This window comes from Dipteris shenzhenensis, unplaced genomic scaffold, assembly GCF_047967505.1.
Source record: "Dipteris shenzhenensis isolate YYH24624 ecotype China unplaced genomic scaffold, Dip_SZ_1.0 scaf0040, whole genome shotgun sequence".
Taxonomy (NCBI): Eukaryota; Viridiplantae; Streptophyta; class Polypodiopsida; order Gleicheniales; family Dipteridaceae; genus Dipteris; species Dipteris shenzhenensis.
This window is the reverse complement of record NW_028239347.1, coordinates 20570-41891: the sequence shown is the minus strand read 5'-3', so window position 1 is coordinate 41891 and position 21322 is coordinate 20570. Positions and strand designations below refer to the sequence as shown.

General features: G+C 48.0%; 3 non-coding genes across 3 annotated transcripts; all 3 read right to left on the bottom strand.

Annotated features, from left to right (window-relative positions):
• Window positions 1-660: 660 nt before the first annotated feature.
• TRNAH-GUG (transfer RNA histidin (anticodon GUG)) lies at window positions 661-733 on the bottom strand. The gene has a single exon. It is a non-coding gene; the product is annotated as a tRNA-His (tRNA).
• Window positions 734-881: 148 nt separating this feature from the next.
• TRNAL-CAA (transfer RNA leucine (anticodon CAA)) lies at window positions 882-965 on the bottom strand. The gene has a single exon. It is a non-coding gene; the product is annotated as a tRNA-Leu (tRNA).
• A 2884-nt stretch (window positions 966-3849) lies between these two features.
• TRNAC-GCA (transfer RNA cysteine (anticodon GCA)) lies at window positions 3850-3932 on the bottom strand. Its single transcript has one exon. It is a non-coding gene; the product is annotated as a tRNA-Cys (tRNA).
• Window positions 3933-21322: the final 17390 nt, after the last annotated feature.

The following is a 21322-nucleotide window of genomic DNA, read 5'->3' as shown; positions in this document are numbered from 1 at the left end:
CCCGGGCAAACGGGTTCTCAGAGGGGATCTGGCAGAAATGGATAATTTCATATATGATGGGTGGGCTGGTGGTAAAGTCTTTAACTGGATTGACTGTTCCAGGTTCCGTAGCTTCACCTCTTCCCAAAAAGAAATTGAAATCTGCTAAGAGGAAAAACCTGAATGGAATGGAATGGAATGGAATGGAATGGAATGGAATGGAATGGAATGGAATGGAATGGAATGGAATGGAAGTACCAAACTTATACTCCGAAACGATATGAGCTAGGAGTTCGAGATTCCTCTTGAAAACAGAATCCCAGCGGTTCCCCCGGCGTGGGGGGAGTGTGTAATCCTAGCGGAGCTAAGATCACAGCGCGTGATGTTGCGTGGAAGCTTGTTGCCCACTACCCCATGCCCGGGATTCCGATCCCGGCCCCCCGTCGGTTTTTTCGAATCTCTGGCCACAACCAAGAAATAGGACATCAAGGCAATCCACCAATCAATCCCCTTGCCCGGCTTCGGTCTACAGCTCGGCCTGGCTGAACGTCTTGGTTGGCGTTGATTGGTCTTCTGTTTTGGGCTTCGACCGAAGGTTCTCATCCTCCTTCGAACTCTATTTCGCTATGAGGATAGCAGCGCAAAGTAGTCGGGATTCAAGCGTTGGGATGATGTGTTTTTGGCGAATAACGGGATTCGAACCCGTGTTTTCAAATTCACAATCTGACACTCTGACCCATTGAGTTATACTCGCCCTTGGGGCTCCCCGCAAGCAAGCCCCAAGGGCCCGCCCAACAAACCAATTCAGACACGCCCATACTCGCTATCGGATTCGAACCGATAACCCTTGAAATGGAACAGATTCGAAGTCTGTCGTGTTTACCAATTTCACCAAGCAAGTATGCTCACTATCGGACTCGAACCGATAACCCTTGAAATGGAACAGATTTTGAGTCTGTCGTGTTTACCATTTTCACCAAGTGAGCAAACGGGGGAAGCAAAGCTCCGGGGGCGGAGATCAGAATCTCTTGCTGCTCCGCCCGACCCACCCGGGCCCCCGTCCGCCACTTTCTTCTCTAGACACCCCGGCTCCGCTAGACGGAGCTTGCTCTGGCTTGGCCGGACCTGCGGTTCTTTACCGAGGGCGGGAGGGATTGAGGCGACCATGCCGACCTGGAGCAGCAGCCCCCTGTAGCTGGCTTGAGGTCGCCCACGCTTTCTCGTGTTTATCAACCCTTTCGTTTTGCCTCCTCTTTACCGATTCATACCAGTCCATCTACGATCCGAGTAACCTTTTTGCCGAGTGTGCTTGGCGCAAAGCCCTTTTTCCTGAACGAGATATAAAAACTCGGATTCTTATTATTATTATTGGATTACTACTATTCTACTATTACTGTCATTCCCAATTGATATTATCATCAGATTCCCATTATCCTTATCACTATCGGATTATTAGAATTATTGCCCTATTCCTGGCAAGGCGGAGAACCCGGGAAGAAACCCAATCCTTTGGTCCCTACCTTTGGCCTTCATCCTTTACTAGTATTGGAGCGAAAAGTATTGACCCATACTTTAGGTAGGTCACGGAGTGAGACCTCGATTTGTTGAGAGGGCCACTTCTCCCGGGGAACCGGAGGGAGGAGGAGTTCTGTTTCGTTGAAACGATGCCCTACAGGCACTAACCTGAAGGGCTGGCAAGTGCCCCGGAGGTGCACCAAGTACCTACCCCGGAGACCTACGGAGAGGTAAGTAGCCCGATTGCCAAACCGACCTACGGGTAGCCCCGGGGGGCTGTCAAGGTAACCCGCCCGAAGGGAAGGGCAACAAGTAACCCAAGGGGAGTGTGGGGGTAGCCCCGCCTCGCAGGCGGGGTGGTAAGGTAGCCCGGTGGCCCCGGGATGAAGCGCTATCCCGGGCCGGCTCCCAGGACCCCCGCTCGCCCCTATGCTATGGGGGGCCTCTCTGTGCCGGGGAGTCCCCTTGTGGTTGGCTTTGCAGGTCGGCCTGCCGGCTCCCCTCTCGGGGTATTGAAAATTACTCGACCGAAGGGAAGAGGCCCGGAGTAGGCGGGTCCAGCTGGTTTTGGAAGCCGGTTGGCTAGAAGCATATTCCTGGGCTTCGACTCGATTTCTATCGATTCCCTTCGATTTCCGTCTTGGTGATGTTCCCCATAGAAGCATGTTTGATAAGCGCTTGTTTCGATTCCCGTGATTCGGGGCGATCAGCAGAGGCCGGGTCTTTCTCTTGTTATGGAGTCGGAGCATTGTGGGATAGAATTTCTATATGGAAGGCCTTCAGTGATCAGTTTAGTTCGACCTCGCGTTGGCATCGACCACTGCTCATCAATTGCATCGACACTACGAACCACGAATTGCATCATCAAGTAATAGTTGTGGTAGTTAGCCTAAACTTCTCAAACTCACTCCTTGGCCTAATAGGCTGAATTGATGGGAAGGCCTAACTGTTCAAATTATTGGTGATTCAGGAAGTCCTTGTTTGTGCTGTTTGTGGATGAGGTCCATATTGATCGTTTAAGTGCAGGTTTTCCGTTTTAGTCGGATACCTCCATGTTAGTGAGCCATGGTTTTGCTAGAGCGAATAGGCGTCTACGGCTATAACCGTCATCCAGCCTTTCCTAACGTCATCTGAGCAAGGGAAATCTTGATTTCCCAATTTACCGGGGGGTGGTTTAGAGATTAAGATCCTAGCCATGAGGATAGAATAGCTGAGGGCTACGAGGTGGATCGTTAGATGAACCGATAGGGAACATCTAGGAGGGTGTGGATCTGACGATCGAGAGAGTGGGACAGAAGCCGGGTAGGATATAAGCTATCTTTTTCACCCTGTTAGCCAGGGGTTAGCAGTATTTAATGGAAAATTGGGTAAAAAGAAAGAAAGTTCCTAGCTGTTCGACCCCATAGGTTGGAAGCTGTATGCTTCCGGCTCGAAGCTAGAAAAGGAGGATCATGGAAAAGCTGTATGTCGGAAGTTGGATCCTGGCTGAGCTGTTCAGAAAGACCGATTCGTAGGGAATGTGCTGATCGAAGGCTTTATCCAGAGATCGAATGGTAGGCATAGAGCATTTCGTCGCCCGAGAGGCAACTACGTGGTCGAGATATACATTGCTGCTGGGATTGAATTCCAGAAGGTTCCTTGGAGAAGCCGAAGCCTTGCTCTCGGGGGTATCCTTTCTGGCCGGTGCACATCGCTCGCTCGCAGCGCAGGCCAAGGATCTTTGCTTCTAGCCAACCTTGGGCCAAGGATCGGATCTTCCCGTTGCGTGGCTGCCCCGATCGCATAGCTTGCTTTCGACAACAAATAGGAATTCCCGTCGTAATGAGTAGGCTGGTTTATGAAATCCGAGATCCGAGGCACACTCCGCCCTAGAGCTATACACGCGCACAGGCCAACACTTTTTTCTATTCTATTCTATTCTATTCTATTCTATTCTATTCTATTCTATTCTATTCTAAAGGTCATTCAAACCAGAACAGAAACCAAATGCGGGCAATTTACAACGCAAGAAAGACAACTCGACTTTGGGGCACTCCGACAACCACCGGCACCATCGGGGAATCGAACGAAGAGAGTTCGTCCGCTAGGTGTGGTCGAACTGAGGCATGAGGGATATCAAGTAGTTACAACATTAGAGACCAGACATTCGCGTTCGCGGGATGACAGCGATCAAACTTCCTCGCTTCACTCAGTAATAGGAATCATAGGATCCTCCTCCGCAATTTCTTTCACTTGGTCAATCAAATAAGGGCTGGCCGGGGCTGGCTGGTTAGATATTGGATGTTCGAGCTTCCCTCCCCGCTCCCCTCTCATTCTTCGGTTGCTTCGCTTCTCTTTCCTAATTTGCTTCGGCATTGGGAGAGGCAGGATTCGAACCTACGTAGAAAACCTTCAACAGATTTGCAGTCTGTCGCTTTTAACCACTCGGCCACTCTCCCAGTAAGCTTCGACCTTCTGAGCCGAGATCGCGAGACATTGATAAATCGGTCAATCCACACGTCCTAACCCGTTCCAATGGACTAATCAAACAAGTAGAAGTTCGAGGAATCAAACAAGTAGAGGCATTCCCCAACGGTATATGATCCAATGTGCACTTTCTGCATCCTACAGGACTCGAACCTGTGACCTTCAACTTAGAAGGTTGTTGCTCTATCCAACTGAGCTGAGAATGCTGTACATTACTAACCACTTCGCGAAGAAAGAATGGGAAAGATGGGTACCTTTTAATTAATTAACTTTTTAGTCTCCATTCCTTATATACTACAACCGGACCGCCGCGAACACTGATAAACGCGCGTTCTGAACAAGCAGCCACTGGGGGTGACATAGACATATGTATACTTCCATATCTGTATGTCAGTTATTTCGGCCGTCGGCTGGGCGGCATTGAAGAGATCGGGAGTCAAGTCTGAATAGCGGTAACGAATTTTCGTTACCAATCTCGCAGTAAAAAAGCAAACGAAGATTATCGTATAATAATCCATGAATATTCGAAAAAGCGTAGCCATTCATATTACACCTTTTACTTAATAACCACCTGCGAATTGATGACCTCCTTGTGGGGTTGGTAGCGATCGAACAATCAAAGGCTAAGTACCAGCTGTATTTGCACTTTCTCTGTTCGGTGCTTTTGTCGTTAGCACTCTTTTGTTCATTAATCAAGCGTGTTCGTTCCGTCCGGGCATCCTAGTAAGACGCGGAACACCCGATCCCATTCCGACCCCGATATGTGAAAGGCGTTTTCTGCCATATGTACTGAGAATTATCGGGAGACGTGGTTGACAGCCCGGACCCTCATGCACACTCGTGCTGTTTGTCACTAAACATTCGAAAAAACGAATCACAAACACCCTTTAATTTAATTCCCGAGAGGGGAATGAATTTATGCCGACAATGATGAGGGAGGGTTTTGATGGGGCCCGACCCTTTTTCCCATGAAAAAAAGCGAGATAGATTAAAATTGGTAAATCGATCGGCTGAAAGCCGAACGTTTGCGGTTCGAACCCGTCTTGCCTGCCTCGGTTTTGCACCTTCCGTACAATTGAATGGTCATTTGGTGGCGCTAGCCATTCTCCAATTTTGGGCTTAATGCTGGTATGTGGCATTTATTGACCGATTATTCGTTAGAGATGGGCCTTTTTGAAACTTTTTTTAAGCACCAGAAGCCTGCTGCGAGCACAACCAAGATTCGCAGCGGAATTTTTATGTGTGTTCCTGCTAGTGAGAGAATTTTCAGCTGCGGCGAAGTGTCCGCTAGCAGCATGGTGGGCGGACCGGGGCCGTTTGGCTTTTGCCAGCAGTGAAAGCATGAATCGCCTACATTAGTAGCGGGGTCGTCGGGGTAGCGTATGATCTACGCTATCCCCTTCGGCCCCCCCGGGGCTCGTCGTAAGTTATTGCTTAGATGGCAAAATCCCCCAAAACCCTTGATCCTGGCTCAGAATGAACGCTAGCGATATGCTTAACACATGCAAGTCGAACGTTGTTTTCGTCCTTACGGGGCCACCAACCGCAAAGCCGGTTCCCCCCCTTGGTGGTTGGCTTTGCCTTCTTCTTAGGCAAAAAAAAGTGGTTTGGATTCGGTGAAGCGAAGCGTTTTCTGCTTGGTGGGGCCCCCCCTGAATAAGATAATCTCCCAATCAGATAATCGATTTGGAAAGGGTCCGATTGGGGAGGGGGTACAGGGCTCCCCAAGTACCCCTCACTGTGGGTGGATCGAACGAAAGGATTTGCAGATAACGGTGCTAGGGCTACAACTGGTCCATAGATTGTTAAAGCTTCCGTGAAGGCTAAACTTGACAATGAAGTGCCTCGAATTTTACCCTCTGCCTCTGGTTGTCTCGCAATACCTTCTACTGCTTGACCCGCGGCAGTGCCTTGACCAACACCGGGACCAATAGAAGCGAGGCCTACAGCTAATCCGGCAGCAATAACAGAAGCAGCAGGAATCAAGGGGTTCGTATTAATCTCCTCTTTTTTATTTAATTCAACCAATTCCGACTTAGCAAAAATCAATGCCTACTGGAATAATTCTGTGAAAATTCACTCAGAGCCGCTGATGGGTTGAAATGTTCCTTCCGATTCACTTGTTTCTATTCGAAGCATTGAAATAGCAATACCGGTGGGCGAGAAATAAAGCCATTCCCCCGACGAGAATCCACCAATCTCACTCGTTACCCGTAATGCAGCAATTGGATGAAAATATAGTACTTCATGATGAGGAATTCCAGCCACGGCCCGGATGAGATTCAACTCCTTGTTGTAACACGATAGGAGATACTAGTAAGTATCGGTATCATTGGTTCCCGAGGTGACAAAGATTCCCACGAATTGTGGAACATCTTGTGATTCGTCCCCCCCTGCAGACTGGAGGGAATGCTCGAGTCGAATGGTGGGAATCACTATTGTCATTTCCATCCCCATCCCTTTGAATGGAAATGGGAGTAGTAGGATTTCCCCCCCCCCTCTAATAGGAGGGGGGTATCATATTATTATACCACAGAAACAGTTTTTGCTACTCCAAGAGGTGGCCCGAGTACCTGTCGAATACCACGATCCTAATCCGATGATTCGTCGGAATCGAAACTCGGTTAATGATGACCCTCCATGGATTCCCCTATATAAGCTGCAGCTGGAGTCGCAAGAATCAAAGCTTGAATGGCACTTGTGAATGATCCTGGAAGCATCATAGGTACGGGAACAATTAGGGGTACTAGAGAGACGAGGACAGCTACTACCAACTCATCAGCTAATATATTTCCGAAGAGTCGGAAACTCGGTGGTGAAGGTTTAGTGAAATCTTCTGGAATATTAATAGGTAGCAGTACTGGAGTGGGTTGGATGTATTTACCGAAGTAACTAAGACCTCTCTTGTTTAGACCCGCGTGGAAATATGCCACTGATGTAGGCAAAGCTAATGCAACAGTTGTATTGATATCATTCGTAGGTGCAGCCAACTCTCCATGAGGTGATTGGATAACTCGCCGAGGAAACAGAGCACCTGACCGGTTAGAAACAGAAATGGATGGAAACATAGTTCCAATGAATGCAACCCAGGGACGATACCCTTCTTCCCCCATCTGAGTTCTAGTCGGATCCCTAATAGATTCAAGAATATATTCAATGAAATTTTGACTGCCAGTCGGGATGGTTTGCAAATCCCGAGTAGCTGCGGTAGATAAACCCAATGATATAGCAATTACTACCCGGGAAGTTACAAGAACTTGTGCATGAACTTGGAAATTTCCTACTTGCCAATAGAGATGTTGACCCACTTCCACGCCCGATACTTGATATAGATTATCAATCCCATGAATGGACAATTGTTCGGAATTCGTATTACCTCCTTATCAGGAATCAACGTGGGGAAGAATGATTTGCACAGAACAATCAAGTGGATTCCTAATCACTACATAATCCCAGGGTTGTCCCCATAATAGAATCACAGCATATTGCTGTCTCTGGGGTAAGTCTCTGTTTCATTCTACCACGAATAGTTGGGATAGTTACTGATTTCACTATCTATTAAGTTCAATATCTTTGAGTTCGAACGACCCTCAGAAATAGCCAGTGTTGATTTATCCAGTACCCGTCGAATGGAGGACCGCGCATCATCATTACTTGGAATCGGAATATCTGTGAGATCTGGATCGCAATCTGTATCGACGACACAGATTGTAGGAATACCTGAAGTGATACGTTCTCTAATAGCAGTGGATTATTCGTGTTGATCAGTAATTATCGCAATATCGGGTAAATTTGACATATATTGAATTCCACCTAGATACTTCTTCAATCGAAGTAATTGTTTTTTCGGAATCGATGCCTCTTTTTTCGGGAGTCGATCGAACCCCCCCGTATCTTCTTCATTCTGCAAATATTGAAATCTCTGGAGACGTGTTTCTGTAGTGGACCAATTCGTTAACATGCCACCGAGCCACTTTTCATTCACGTAGTGACATCGAGATTTCGTCGCAGCCGATGCAATTAGATCAGCTACTTGGTATTTTGTACCTACTATTGAGAATTCTTTTCCCTCCGTCGCTGCATTGGATACCGAATCACAGGCTTCGGATAGGAGACGAGCAGTCTGAGTTAGATCGGGAATGTGAACACCTTTCCGTTCCGTAAATATATAAGGTGACATCTTGGGATTCCACTTTTGGGTTTGATGACCGAAATGGACCCCCGCCTCCATCATCCCTTCTGGATCGATATTCCAATTTTTCTGTTGCATTTTACCCCCCCCCAAAAAAAAAACTACGAAAAGCCGCAGATTGATTTGATTTTTATGGAAGTTACGTAATTATTACGATTCACTGGTCGGGATTATTGAGTGAGACATACCCGAGATGCTACGTCGCAAAATGATTCTGAATCTCATTCACCAATATTGACTCCGGGGAGGGGTTGTCTCAATCCTTCGTGAATCATTAATCTATGGTGGGAACTCGGCTCCCTCCCGTAATAAGTATGAGGGGGAATATCCCTTGCCTCTCGACTGAAAATGTTAAAATCACTAATAGCTAAATAAAATTCCGTATTTCTCTCTACATCTAGTTGACGAATAACCTCCTGACTGCCGGTCCCAATGGGAACGAGATCACCAAGGATGACATTTTCTTTCAGTCCCTTCAACCAATCGATTCGACCCCGAATAGCGGCTCTAGCCAGTACCCGAGTAGTTTCTTGAAAACTCGCCTCTGATATAAAACTAGTAGTGTTAAGAGATGCTTTTGTCATTCCCAATACAACAGGTTCGTAGAAATTCGATTCTTTTAAGACGCGATTCATTCGTTACGCTTATGATGATTCAATAAGCTCTCCGGGTAAGAAAACATTAGTTATTCCATCTTCCAACGTTACTACTTTCGATGTCAGTTGTCAAATGATGATTTCTATATGCCTATCGGATATTTACACCCCCTGGGATCCATGAACCTTTTGAATTTGATCAATCGGAACCAGTTGACAATCTTCCATACCTATTCCGGCACTCGTGAAATGACTCCAAGGATTACCAACTAATCTTGTAATAGTTCTCCTCCATCTATCAGAAATATCTTCGATTCTTGCTAAGGTAAAAGCGGTGGAACGAGATTCCAACAACTGCTCAACCTTTGGAAAACCCTGAATAATATCCCCAGACCTCGATCTATCGTGTAGTAATGTTATTAATGTATCCCCCTTCCCAATGATATCTCCGTAATTCTTATGAATAGTCGCCCCCTCAGTTGCTAGGAGAGGCTTGGCTGTTCTGATTGGTGAGTATTCTCGGTGAATAGCTATGATTTGGCCGGATTGGAGGCAGATATCACCCCCGTAAATGCATGCGTTTTCACTGACCAGAAGTCCGAGATTAATAGGCAGAATTCTTGCTCCGGGGAAATATGATGGGGGGAAGATCAATCTGGGGAAGGATCCTCCCACCAATAAATCTGGGGAGTATTCAAATATCGATTCATTTTCATCTATTGAATACCAATACCTACGTCCCGATGCATCTGTTGACTCATCGACAAAGGGATCCTCGGCAAAAGAGACTTTGTTGCTTGATACGGAGTAGGAAAACAACAAAGAGTAGGGGCTATTTTGTGAATCACCTAAAAGGCCCAACTTTTTGTTTCCCCTTCCACCAGTAGTAGGATAAAATTCTCCAAAATCTGTCAATACTCCTTTTGGTCCTGCGGTACCTCTCCAAATAGATCCAGCATCAGAATCCGAGTGGGGATCTTTTGAATCTATGTTGTTACGAAAGACAGTCATACCCCCCGATCCAGAATTATCGGAATATGCACCCCCCCTTCCATATACCCCTCCGTCTGGGTCGGGGGGCAGGGGGTTACGAAAAAGATTGGATGGTGATAGGATTAAGAAGGATGCACCTTGTTCGGGTACTACATGAATAGTACCTCGATATCCGACAAATTTTTTCTTTTTATTTTCATCGCGTGAATTCAAATTGATGGGGGATAGCTTCCCACCGAGCGCCAGTTGTGGAGGAGCTTCCCCAGCTCTTGTCTCAGGGGACAAAAACGGATTGGAAAGTCCCATTGGGTTAACCTGGAGGAAGGTGTATACGTGAACCGTAATGTTGAGCCCAAAGCCTTAATCAAGGCGAGATGGCACTGCTTCAAATAAAGACAGCAGGACACAGGGGATTCACGATACATCTTCACAATTTTCCGAGCAATAACAAACGCCGTAATACCTAATTCCTTTGTATGCCGACCAAGGACGGTTGCCAAAGGGAAATTCAACCATGAGGACAACCGCCGTGGATTTTCCAAAATCCACCGCCAGGAGACGCGCCTAAGACGCTCAACTAGACTAAATATACAAGCATATTTCATGTTCATTTAGAAATAGTTTTGTAAGAGAATCTTGGGTTAATCTCCACTCGCCTAATCTCTCCACTCCCCGTGGGTGAGAGGGAGAGGGGTGGGCGCCTTGAGTAGGTATCAGGGAACCGGTAACCTCCGGGCCTGATTGTCGTTATCTAGAGAATACTACCCCGGGGCAGCGGTGCGACGTTGGGCGAAAACACTAGTGCATATGAGCTCAGGTGCCTCTAACTGGGGGGCTCATCCCCCAGCAAGCTTCCCACCTCTCACGAGGGGGGAAGCCCCCGGGAAGTTTATTAGAAATTGGCTTGTATGGGATTGAAGGGCAGGATGCTGTCACTGACAAATATAACGCAAATTCTAGTTCAGGAAGTATAAAATTCCCGGTAGCGAATTTGATTGCTAGGCGGATTCGATTGTGCAGGTAGCGGATTCAATTGTACCCAGATGCGAAGCGGCTGGGGATTGTGTAGGTAGAGAGTGGCGTTTTTCTCCCACAAAAAGCGCTTCTCCGGAGATAAAGCGCTGAGTTGCTAGGGTTCCCGTTAGGGAACCAACAAGTACCCCCGGCGGAAATGTTTGAAAAACGCCAAATCTGCAAAAAAAAGAAAATCTTTCATGCTGTAACTGAAACAAACCGAACGAATGGGGGTAATCTATGCATGGTCATTCCGGGTCCGCGCGTGTTGGAGGTAGTGGTTATAGAATTAATAGAACCTGAAATAAGGGAAACACCTGATGAATGAGGACTAGAAATGGCTGAATCAACAGCTCCTCCAGAATGACTGGTTATACCACTTAGAGAGGGATGGCATATATGTTAAATAACCTCAGCAGCGTTGTGCTTGCTTAACGTTATACGCCATGTATCTCTGTATGGATCGGACTGTACCTTTATCTATCATCTTGTCATGAAGCCTTTCCTTTGGAGAATCCTTCGGGTCTGCTCAAGCTTTTCCCGATTATTCCTATAGTAGATGGCCCTCGACCGGAGCTTCAGCTCCAGTGATTTCATACCTTTGAATCGGCGAAGAGCCAACTTATGCCAAGCACTGCCCTACTGTGGACAGTCCTTAATCGATAGAGGCGCGGCCTTTCAATGAGCTGAGTAGGAATATGTAGCCTCCGTCCTATAGCCTCTAATAAAGGCCCATCCAATTCTTTTTGAGTCAAGCCAACCGCGATAGAGATCCGTTGTTGTTTTCCGTCCCTCTCATATAAGATCTCTCTGCCTCTATAAAGCCAGTAGGCCAATCGAAGTCAACAGCCATACTTGTTGTCCAAACAGGATTGACATAAGTCTCTGGAAGAGTAGCACTCCTCGAATTCCCACGGATGTAGTACTTGTGCTCCGTTGGGAGCTTTGGATCCTCCAATATCTGATGGGCTTGACGAACTCTTTCGTAGTAGAAATGCTTACTGGTTAGGCATGGGTATTGATCAAATATAGGGAAAATTTTCTCTGCTAGCATCTTTCGATCCGATACACTCCCATGGTCTTATGCGCATTAACGGACCGAGTTAGGCAGGTAGTATGGGCCCTCTGACTTCTTTCCAGGGCTTTCCTCCCTCCTCACACCTCCCTTACCGCCCTTCCCTTTCTGTATCGGCCTGCGGCGCACCCAGATTTTGATAAAAAGAGAGATAATTCCCAGAGCAATCCCAATAGGAAGAAGGGAGTCATGGTGCCGGAGAACAGCTGTGGCAACTCCGAGGAGAAGAGGTAACCTCGCTACGAGTTGTTCGCTAACCGAAGAGGCACCCTCGCCGCGGGTCCCGGAGGACTCAGCCGGTTGCGCGGAAGGCGCCGCGTCCTCGGAGGTTGCGCTAGCCTGGTGGGGCTCTTGCTGCCCGGCGAGCACCTCCAACACGTATGGTGCCCCGGCGCTCCTACAACTAGCTGCAAAATCCCTCAGTCCCTTGAGATCCGCCTTCTCTTGGGCCTCCTCTTGGGCGATTACCGCGAGAGCCGTGTCAATGGCGGTTTCGGTAACGAGTGGATATGAGAAATGTGCCCCTGACGGAAGTAATGATAATAACCGTCCGTGCGAGTACGCCAAATTGGCCAAATACTCGGCTATTCTTCCCGCGTGGTAACAACTAACGGAGGTTGGGGTGGTTACTTTTGTCCCCTCAATTCTATTTTGCACGAACGCTTCCAGGGTTGCTCCCCGCAAGCGTAGCGGTCGCGCATTGTTGACGTGCTCGTCGAGACACGCGAGTCCAATTAGATGAGTGACCGCAGGGTACAGCACATGGCGGTAAAAGTCCATTCTTTGTGCCCGAATTTGGTTCACCCAATGAATTATTTCGGAATGCCCTGCCGAATTCACAGTTATTGCGCCGAGGAGAAGATTCGCCCAATTTTCTCCTTTCTTAAGGGCATTTATTACTTCGCAGAACGCCTCTCCCCCCGGCAGAGCCCCTTCTGCACACTGCTTAACCACTTCATTGAAGTTATTCCAATCATTCCAGAGATTGTAACGAGCGTCCGGGACATTTCCAAACCGTTCAATCACAGGGGCCTGCTCGTTCACCATTTCCCTAATAAAGGAAAGCTAGGCTTTTGGCCGGTTAGCTCTCTATGCTTGAGCATTGCTAGATGCGTTACGCCGCTAAGGGGGGAAAGATTGCGGGGGCTCCAGGGTGAATCCAATTGAGAAGAATTCATTAGTGTGGGCTTTGAGAACGAGCGCTGAAATAAAGGACTTTGTAACCCCAGTAGACCAACATAAAAGGTTATCCCTATTCTTTCTCTTCTTGCGAAGAAGCGGCTACCGCACGCTCCAGAGATACGGCCGGTAAGGGAACGAACCCGGCCAGCATATAAACCTAGATTTATTGTACGAATGGAGGCTGAAGTGCGAGTACGGCCTGAATGATCAGACAGCACTATCGATATCGACGAAGCCAAATAGTGAGAACAATTCCGTATAGTAATACAGGGAATACAAAGGGTTTGTGCCGTGTTTCTGAGGTTTTTCATAGTTCAAAGTGAACGGGTTTCTTTTCCTGGCGGAAGGGTAAGCCTTTGGTGGACCCTCTCACGAGGATCCTGTCCGGAACGGAGATTACGGCAGTTAATCCCCTTAACCTTGCCACGGGCCCCGGGAGTAGTCCTAGGACTATCATCAAGGAGAAAAGGGATTCGAACCCGTGTTTTCAAATTCACAATCTGACACTCTGACCCATTAAGTTATACTCGCCCCTATCTACGAATCGGAAGACACTATTAATGGATACTCGCTATCGGATTCGAGCCGATAATCCGTTCGTTGTTCGGAACAGATTTTAAGTCTGCCGTGTTTACCATTTTCACCAAGCGAGCTTGTTTTTGCGGAGTGCGGAGCAAAGATAAGATCTTTATGCTTCCTTGCCACTATCCACGAAAAAAATTCCCTAGAAACCTCGGTCGGCTCCGCTATACGAAGCTTACTCCAGGTTGGCCTGACTCGCGACCTAGCCCGAGGTTTCGGGCAAGCGGGCAGGATTGAGGCGACCATGCCGACGCTCCGCGCCCTCCGCTAGCTCAATGGTGGGGCGTTGTTCCCGAATTCTGCTGTTGTTCCCAACGAGGAAAGGGCAAAAAGAAGGGAAAAAAGAAAGGGAAAGACGGGGAACAAAATTCACGACAAAGTTCTAGAGTCACCCTAATATTCCTCTTACTTCCCCCAAACTTGTCTCCGTTGCCAAAACGGAATCCAGGACACTGGGAAGTGCCTGAACTTTTATACCTAACATTTTATGACGAATATCCCTCAAGGCTATCTTTCGTAGTGACCTTCTTACCAGAACACCGCACTGCCATGACACCACAGCAATTCCAGCTGCTTTCACCCATTATGTTTACAAAACAACGTCCAGCGACAGATGTAGTGCTGCTTTCTACACCCCAGAAAAGTCCAAAATAACCATTTTTAGCTCCTTCTCCACCTAAAAAAGAAAATCTTTGTAATTTTATTCTGCAGTTGTTTTCCCACATGAGTCCTACCTATGACTATGGAGAAGCCTATGGTTAATCCAATAAAGATTAGTGAAATGCGTACCTTCACATCCAAGGGATGAATTAGGCAGAGACCCCTCACGATCTGGCCGGAAACGAGTGCAAAAATCGAAGCAAGTAGGGAATTTCTTTCCTTATCGTTCTTTCCTTTCGGCGCCTCGCTTTCATCTCCCTTTCTCTGGTGGCTTTCATTGTAATGCCCATCGTTATGATGGATATTAGCTTGTGTGCCGAGGTGTCGTCTGCGGCGTCCTATAGAGTTTTCACTTCCAGCCGGTCAAACCCGTTGCTCCGGGCGGCTATCGATAGCACGAATCGTAAAACGAATTTGACGATTCCTTCCGTCTTTGTTACCATTTATACGATTCCACTTCATCTATCAATTGAACCTTTAGCCCTTTTGACCTACCAACAAGTCGAGCAGGTGGCGTGGCGTAGCGTGGTTGAGTTGATCTCTCTGGCTATACTGGCGAACCGGATTGTCATTGGCAGAAATGCCAGCTAAGCGTCGATCGAACTGGAGCGAGCTAAGTGCCAACCAACGGAGCTCTGTCGGTCGAGAGGTGCGAATACCACAAGGATCTGCCTAATAGCTCTAGTCGCTCAACTTTTTTTTGGAGAAGGCGTTTTCGACAAATCAATGAAAACGCCCCGCGTTTTACCCCTCCGGAAAAGGGGAAGCGCAGGAAGGCCCCGCCGGGATAAAGCGCCACTCAGCGCTTTCCCTAAACGCAGTGAGGTACCCCCGGCGAATTCTAATGAGGTGGGGTGGGGTACGGGACCTTTCGGCTTCCTCTGTCCCATGGATAGAATTTTGACTGTGAAGCAGCCGAAGGCAAGGGCGAGCAAAGTGAAGCGATGCGAGCGCACGGCAAGTATGACTTTTCTTTCTACATGATGCCCGATTTATCAAAAGACCGATTTTGATCAGTGGAAAGACAGGGATGATTGATTTGGGAGTGCTAAAATCTCGATTCCGAAACAAAACTGTGTTAGCGTTATTGATAGCTTTATAGCCTAATAAGCTCTCATTATTATACGATAACTTGCATACTAAGCGCCGGGACAGCGTACATGTTAGCGAACTAATAAGCTAACTACTAGGCTAGCGAACCAATAAGCGTTAGGCGAATCTACTGGGCGGGGTAAAAGGCTACCGGCAAGCCGAAAAGGTTGACTTAATGGCCTTTCAGTAGTGCCAGTCCAATACGGCCGGAGGCCCTGGAAATTGCCAACTCCCCCGTAGCGTAGGATAAAGTGTTCCGCCTGGATCTCTAACCACTAGTGTTGTGGTAACGATCCTATGAGATGGGACTCTGCGAAGCGCAGCCGTGGGCATGGTCCCGGCACCGGGGGTAGGAGGGGTTGACTTTGACCGCTTCGACCCTGGAGGTTCAGCAATGGGCTGTCCTAGAGCAGAGTAACTAGCACTCACGCACGCATGTAGCATGGGTAAGCGCAGTACGCGGTTTTGCTATGTGCGGGTAAATAGGTGTCTGGTAAAACAGGGAGACAAATCGTCCCTGCCGGTGGGCGGGGATGGTGATACGAGACAAAGAGTCTCGCACGAAAGGAGACTGCGCAGCTGCCCTTAGGCTGCGTGGGACTGGCGTTTAACGCGAATTGGACGTGTTTAGACGTCGGGGTTCAAGGAATGAAGTAAATTCTACCCGGTTCGTCAGGGAGGAGAGAGAGTCTTCATTTTCTTTCTCGGTAGCGTAGCAAGTCCCGGCAGTAGGCGGTCCACGACAACCGAGCGAAGCGAGGCAGGCAAGCTACGCAAATCAAATCGGGGGAAGAATGATTTGATTTGCGTAGCGATAGGACAGTTCCGCCAAAAGCATAGAGTATCATCTGTTCCCCCAGCCGGAGCGTTTCCCGTCCCTGCAAGGATGAAGTAGCGGGATTGCAAGGTTTCACAAGCTACGCAAATCAGAATTACCGGGGGGATCTGATTTGCGTAGCGATAGGACAGTTCCAGTGCCGAGTCCAAGTACTTTTCCGGATAAAAACTGATTCTTGTTGGAGTCGATAGCCGATTATGCCTTCTACATTGGCCGGCGAATCAATTTGACAGAATAATGTGTAAAAGGATATATTACATTCGGTGCCCCTTTCGCTTACTCGTGTGATCCACCCGGATCCCACTCGACGCACCGGGGCCTTCGACGCTTCCGAAAACCGGTCTTACGAGGCCTCTACCTTGGGCTTCATCAGTCGTTCACTCGACATCATTCCCGGAAGCAGTCGCGCATTCATTCTGTGCCCGCTTCTTTACCTGTTTGTTCCATCCCTGGATTGACGATAGGCTCTGCGCGTGCTATAACTATTCCTAAAAGCAAGCGATGCACTTTGCATTGATTCCCTTTCGTAATGATTCCGAGATGCTTTACTACGATGGTTGCATCAATCCTTTCCCCGCTGTAAACATTTCTAGCTCGGAAGGTCTGCAAAACCGGAGAAGCCCTCCCATGCCAATCGAGTTGGTCGGCTCGTTCCCGGGGAAAAATGGCTACACAGGGCCGTACCGGCGAACCATGGCCTTTTGCCAAAGCCAAGGCGAACGCGCGAAACCCGTGCCGAAAGGCGATAATCTTCGTTTGCTTCTTTACGTAAGCATGGATCGATAATCTTCGTTTGCTTTTTTACTGCTTTCCTACCGAACTGCAGGACGGGAACGAACTGTAGGACGGAAGGAAGGACGGGGCGGATAGGACTTACCCCATCCTATCGAACTGTCCTATCGAAAGGTTTTTCGGAGAGCACGGTACAATGAGAGTTGTAGGCCGTGTTCGGAGGGGAGTCATTGTCTATCGCCGGCCTCCGTGGTAGAATCATTCAGGTAGGCCTGAGAGACGGTAGCTTACCCTGTGGCGGATGCCAGCGGTTCGAGTCCGCTTAAGTATGGAAGAATCTTGATCCCCTCAACTAGCAGAAATGTGGAACCGCCAAAGGGAAGGGAGAAACTCCCCGCCTTCGGGCTTTATTGTTTTGTGCTTTTTTTATTGGCACACGGACGCTGAGGTACCCCTTCGGGTTCTGCTGAGGTACCCCTTCGGGTTCTGCTGAAACTACACGGCTGGAGGTTGAGCGGGAAATATTGATGTTACCTCCGGTGCATTGAGCGTTGAGTAAGCGAAACGCTCAATGCACCTCCTAGGATACTTTCCGCAGATTGAAGAATTTTTACGGGCTTTATTCAATTTGATTCCGGATTCCAAAGTAAAAATCAACTGAATTAAACCAGCATATTCCTGGAAATTCCAGTGGAACCGGGGCTTCCCTTCGGGATCTACCCGTCTTTGGGTTACAGTAGAACCCGGGGAAAAAGGGAAGCAGGGTACTTATCCAGGGCAAAAGTGAAGACAAGGTTCTTGTTGGTCGGATGGTTTCCCATCCTTAAGCGAAGTCGCCGCGTCACGGCCAGAACCCTCGACTCCGTACCCTGTAGCCTTGGATGGCTGCCGGTCCCCGCAGCCATCCACGAGAGCCAGGGAGGCCAGGCATTCTGCTGCCACGAATCCTACCGCTTCACTGGCGTGAAAGCTTTGGCTCTTCGGATCGATCGCCCCATCGTCCAGGCGAAAATCAATGCAATGCATTGATTATTATTATACGATAATATTTTCATCATTGATGCTGATTCTGAAATCCGGGAAAGCCCTTCCCTTCCCTTCCCTTCCCGTGAAGTGAAGTGCTAGTCCTTAAGCATTCACTCAAGTGGGAAGCTAAAGGTGCCTAGTTCAACAGAACAGAACAGACGGGTCGAAACAAAAACTACCGGAACTGCAAGTGCCTTCTTGGTGGCTCTCTAGCCTTTCCACTCTTCATTCTTTTCGGTTCCTCCGGTCGGGCAAGCTTGTTGTCTCTTCGAACAGGTAGCTTCGGGAGCCGTAGACCTTGAATTGTGAGAGATGGCGGAAATGTGGGTCTTCCCGGCTGTAGCCTGCTGCTCGACTCACCAAATAATTCAGCTTCCATCTTCTCTCTCCATTCACTTCGGTCCTGGGCCTCCTTCTTCCGCCTTTCCATTTTGTATCGCTCAACACTATCCTTCATCATCTGGACTTTGGCTCTATTCCTGATAGCTTCGATTTTCCACGCATCAGAATCAGCAGATGAAGCGGGTTCAACGGTTCCCGGAGCCGACAACGCAGTATCTTCTGGAAGGTCCCCCCCGATCTCTTCAACACTTGCTGAGCCTGCACTTGTTGGTTTGCTTTCCCGAGAACAGGATATTCCTTGCCTCGGGACCAAATCGGTTACTGGGCAGTTAAGATTGTAACCGGCGTACCGGAAGCCATTCCTCTAATAGGATCTCCGTTGGTGGAGCTACTACGAGGAAGTGTTAGTGTAGGTCAATCTACATTGACTCGTTTCTATAGTTCACACACTTTCGTCTCACCGCCTCTCACAGCTGTTTCTATGCTAATGCACTTCCCGATGATCCGTAAACAAGGCATTTCGGGTCCCTTGTAATGAAAATCTATAATCCAGCGGATGGGTGGTATTGATTGATCTATCCGCGGGAGGACCCCAATCTACAAGATGAGGGGTTATTTTTTCCTTGCCACTAGTCTTTCTCACCAAGAGAAATAGAAGACTCCTTAGTGGACCGAATTCCTATCTCGAATTGTCGAGGGAAATGAATTGAAGTGTCTGGAGGCGGAAGATCGGATTATGGGAGTGTGTGACTTGTATCGAAACATAGGCTATGCAGATCTTCTACCGAATGCTGCCACACTAAGGTATGTGTCTCCGCTCCAACTCTCCCCAACCTCATAATTGGGGTTTAAAACTTGGATATGAAAACACTTCCTATGAGGTGTTTTGGGGAATGCTTCCTATGGTCGAACTCATCCTTAAGGCTCCGTCTAATCCCATGCATACCCGAGTCACAGGCAGTTTCACCCCTTCAAACATATGGTTTTCAAAATGCATCCACTTCCTCTGCATTTGGTACGATGCGGAGAAACAACCGTCGGAGTAAGAGAACGATCCGGGGGAAGAGGAAGCCGAAGTTGTAACAAGTTAAGATCCCGCACAGGTACTGTTTCTCAAGAGTCTCGTATCTGTGGGTAGATACGACGCGTGTGTGGGATACGAGATCATCCAAGAAGCTTCTTGAGGAGAAATTTCTTAAGCTCACTCGGATAATAAGCTATTCCGTAGAATAACTCTCCGTTTTTCAAGGGTTCTCGCTTCGGGAAGTATCAGAGATTATTATGAAGTTACGACTCCTCCGGTTCCCCAATGGAATTTGTAAACGGAAATATTCGAGGATTCGCTTGAGCCGGCTGATAAGAAATCTCCACGTCCGATTCTACCGGGGGAGTGAGAAGTCTATCCCAATAACAAAAAAACCTGACCCGAGTGATCCTGTTTTAAGAGCAAAACTAGCCAAGGGTATGGGACACAACTACTACGGAGAACCTGCTTGGCCCAACGATCTCTTATATATATTTCCCGTAGTAATCTTAGGAACCATTGCATGTACCGTAGGTTTGGCAGTTCTAGAACCATCGATGATCGGTGAACCAGCGAATCCCTTTGCAACTCCCCTAGAGATACTACCCGAGTGGTATTTCTTTCCCGTGTTTCAAATACTCCGTACAGTTCCTAATAAATCATTGGGTGTCCCTTTGATGGCGTCGGTACCGGCAGGTTCGTTGACCGTGCCTTTTCTCGAGAATGTGAATAAATTTCAGAATCCATTTCGACGTTCAGTAGCTACAACGGTTTCTCCGATTGGTACTGCAGTAGCTATTCGGTTAGGCATCGGAGCAGCTTTACCCATCGATGGATCTTCAACTTCGGGACTATTTTAGGATCGATCTGGCACCAAAAAAAGCCGATCCTCCATGTGGTAAATAGTCGATCTGGGGTGGGATCGTTTCGATCCAAGACCCCCCCAGATCCAGTCAGATAACTAACTGTCTCCTCCTCCCGTGGCGTGATAAACAAACAAAGTTAACTCGTCTACCCCGATTCTTACCGATACCGATCCTCCACTGGTTTCGGTTTACCCCCTAAGGGGTAGAATGAGGAATGGGTTGGGAACTAGGTAAAATATATTTGAGTATTTACCCATCTTTTTTCCAATCAACATACGATTTGTTCTTGGGTAATTCTATATCGAAACGTTCCCATAAAGTTTTCAATACTTAATCTACAGATTTTCTTCCAAAGTTCTTGATTTTCTCTAAATCTTCCTGACTGTAATTCAGTGGGTCCCAGATCGTACGTATACCAACTCGTTTAAGACAGTTATAAGTCTTAACAGGCAATTCTAGTTGATCAATGAATGTATGTTTAAGCACAAACTCTCGCGTCGATTCATCCATATCGTTTGGAGGATAAGAAAAGTCCGTCGGATTGGAAGAATCCTCGCCACCTCCAGTAGAAGAAGTATTATTCTCCCCCATATGTGGAAAAGGAATGAATAAATTTGTTGAATTTCTATATTCCGATCTGCATAGCCGAGAATGTTTACGGTTCGAATCCGTATAGCCCTAATCTTTAGTGATGGGTCGGTCCCGTCCATCGCAGCGGAACTGATTGAAATTTCCTTTACGGGTTTACGCTAGAAGGGAGGGGGGGATTCATTAAGCCCCCACCTCGAGGGAAAACCCTATTCAAGCGAGCAAGGTAAAACCCTAACCTATTTGTTCTCTGCTTCCAAACCTCGAAATACAAATGATGTCGAATAAAGGCGCTTGCGGAGGTCCTCTCGGGAAGGGGTAAAGCAGCCCGTTACCTGTCATGTTGATATTATATATCTAAGTCGATCATCTCCATCGGGCCCGGAACGGGGACCCCCCCGCCCCTATCCGCGCCCTCCGCATCAGACTCGGGAACGATTTCGCCGCCCGCAATCCCGGCCAGTTCCCCGTATAACCGCTGCGTGTGATCGATATCTTGGGCAATCGGTTCCAAGAGTTGGAGCATCTGGGCTCCGCTCTCGGGCAGGGGGCCCTCGCCC